Genomic DNA, 3430 nt, shown 5'->3' with positions numbered 1-3430 from the left:
CTGGATTAGGAAATAAAGGATCTTATACCTTTTTTGACCCCAAAACTAGTAAACCTTGGGCAAACTCTTCCTCTCTGTGAGCCTCTCTTGTCTATCTCACATCATTGACAAACGATGTAAGATGGTCCTGTGCTTAAAACGACAGCCTCTTTTCCCTGCTAGAATCTAGTCATTCCTTGATCTAGTTGCCCCATGCACTCGCAGCCCAGCAACTAAGTTGTGTGCCTATTAAGAGTCTGTTGTGATTGTTGCCAGTTGTGTCCTTGTAATTACATATTGTAATACAAAATTTGTAAGTTGATGAACTGAAAATATAAAAGGGCAGTTTTATGTCTATGACAAATAAGTTAAAAGCTATGGAGACCTGGATAAGGAGAATGTTACAAAAGAAACGTGCATATGTATTTATTAACTGTGAGCTAGATATTTGTATAAGAATGGACACAATATTTAGAAGGGTTCACATCACAGGCATTTTGGACCCTATATCAGTCTACGACCATTTTAAACAAAATTAAAGACAGAAAGTTTTTGTATTTACTGAGCTGGGGTGTGAATTTGCAATGCAAATTTACCCAAGGGCCAGCTTGTGGCCACGTTTCCACAGGTACTTATTTTTTATGCTTTTATTTCTCTCAGCTCTAGTCATTCTATGCTGTGGGACAGCGGTATACTTCATATTACTCTAATCGTGCTGTACTTTGGGGTCCTGCCTTTTAAATTTGAGGCCGCTGAATCTCAAGTTTAGCAGGCCCAACAATTTTATATTTGTTTTCTTATCTGAAAAAATCTGTCAAAGCAGAATTTCAATATTTTCCAATCAGTAAAAAATTTCACAGTAAGAGTGCCTTTCTTGCTATGTTCAGTCTTCTAGGGTCCTACTTTCTCTTAGATTTGGTTTTGTAATCCCTCTTCGCTTTTTCAGCCCTTTGATGATACTTAAAATATATTCTAACAGTTTTGTTTTCAGCAGGAGGATTTTTCTTTATAACCTGTTCTACATTATATGCCATAGACTTTCTATAGGCCACATACTCATGATTCTTGTTGAAAAACCAAATTGGCTTTTGAAATTGACACATCCCTCTGGAAGAGGTTGGTACCAGGTAAAACTTAATATTGCCAAAACTCAAACTTTTCCCGAAGTAAAACTAAAACTACTGAACTCCTTTGCGTTACCTAATTCTGTTTCCAATATGCTAAAAGACCTTATAAATTTTAGGTGGCCTGATTGTTGGTAATGATTTCATTTCACCTCCATGCCTTGATTTTCTTCTAACCTTATCAGCATTTTGAGAAAGCTAAATTTATATAAATCATCTAATACAAGGCTTTCCAGTAAAAGCCCCATGTGGGGCTTTTGCATACTTGTTACATGGCTAGTGTGACTGAGGAATTGAATTTTAAATGTATAAGCTGCACATGGCTAGGGCCTGCCCTACTGGAAGGCACAGATTCTAAGACAAATTTATTTATGATACTGTAGGGCAAATATTGGTTGTAGAAGAAGGCTTCATAAAAACATTTTTGTAAGCATGGTAGAACCACAAACACTACACTCAATCTTACTTATTTGGTTTTTGGTCTTTGTTGTGGCGTTCTGATGAGGGCATCCATGTTGACAGGGACACAAAAATAGTCAAGGGATTTTGTCTTTTTGAGGTTATAGGAGGATCATTTATTAATCTACTCATCTCTCAAAAGCTATCACCTGAACACCTAGCACATCCAAACACTTGGCCCTGGACCTCCTAAGGAAAATAAAACAAGGTTCCTACTCCTTTGCAGTTTGCAGTCTAGTTGGGGAAACATGCAGTAAACAGTTAATATATAATATACAATTTTAAATTGAGACAGGTGCTACAAAAATGATAAATATCTCCATACTTTTTTTTTCTTTCCTGGATGTTTTTGAGTTAGGCATCCATTCAGGTCCAGGATTCTTAGAAGCTTACTAAAGGCTTAGTAATCAACCCCTGTACAATTATGTTAGTCTAACAATATCTCACTTCAACAAGGCAAATAAATGTGTGTGTTTGTATTAGCTAAGTAAAGAGATTTTTTTTTTTTGGTTTGGTTTCTAGTTTACCTCTTGGCCCATTCAGTTGGAAGACCAAACATGTAAGGTTAAGGGAAAAAAACTTTCTCTGAAGTCACAGATTTACCAAATTGTTGATTACTTTGTCTCTGAAAAGGGCCCTAGAAATAATCTAGACTAATCCTTTATTTTATAAATGAGAAAGGAAGCCTAAACAATGAATTTACTGTACATGAATATGCACTTGCAGTCACAGCACCAGGTTTTAAGAATCCTTCATCAGTGTTCTATTGACCATATTACACCAACTTTGGATCACATCAAAGTAATCCAAAGTAGTGGTGATTTCTCAAAGTTCTTAGTCAATTTACATTCTATCATCAATTAATTTAAGATTTTAATGTTTCTATTAAATTGTGTCTTTTCGGGGGATTCTTTTAAATTCCTCATCTATTTAGTATGTAATCAGCTCAGATTGTATTATTTACTTTTTTTTAATTGGTAGTGTAAAAACCTATAAAAGAGAAATTTAAGAGCTATAGAAAACATTACAGAAACAAGGTCATATAAATTTAATTTCTCCTTCAATTTTATAAATAAATGTACTGCTAAAAAGGTCAGGAACATAAAAATCCATCTTATCACTTACCAGTTCAAAGTAAAAACAACAAAGGAATTTCACCAATTGTCAGGCGTTTGCAAAGCTTTTAAGCAATTATTCTAGGCCCAAATTTCATCTAAAACTTTCCTCAGCCCACTGTAACCTAACCACATCCATTCCACATCACTTTATGAGGATTGACAATCATTCAGCAGATTCAACCAGGTAACGTGGTTTTCATTCTAACAGTTTGAGAGGTTTACAGCAAAGAAAGGAAAACACAGAATATTATAACTTATTTATCAGGAGTACAATAATATGGATGTGGTTAGATTACAACAGTCTTGAAGAAGGAAAAAAGGTAAACAGCAGAGCCCAGCAAAAGCACAAAGGTACAGTCAGCATCCTTAGTGGGCCGGGCGGCCTGCACTCCAGACCCATTCTTTCAGCCCGGAGGAGAGGGACGTGCTGACAGGGGCGCCTTCGAAAGAGCGTGTGCGTGTCAGTGCCCATTACCTTACACAGCCCACAGGGTCTGGGCACTAGTCACAACCCACGACGGCCTAGTCAGCAAGTAAGAGCTGATCTGACACCCGCCCATTACCTAGACCGCCCACGCCTACAACCAACGGCCAATTTCTCGTGGACCGGGATACCCTTTTGCCTCGGTTCTCGGCTCCACAAACGAGCCGGTCAGAACCGGAAGCTTTTCTGCCCCGGTCTTCGGGCGTGTTTACGTCAGCCGCACAGGCGCAGTAGAGCTCAGGCGGAGTTGTGGGAGGAGAAAAGGA

Source organism: Phyllostomus hastatus, unplaced genomic scaffold (assembly GCF_019186645.2).
Source record: "Phyllostomus hastatus isolate PE091 unplaced genomic scaffold, TTU_PhHast_1.1 phas_scaffold_60, whole genome shotgun sequence".
Lineage (NCBI taxonomy): Eukaryota > Metazoa > Chordata > Mammalia > Chiroptera > Phyllostomidae > Phyllostomus > Phyllostomus hastatus.
This window is presented reverse-complemented; position numbering follows the sequence as displayed.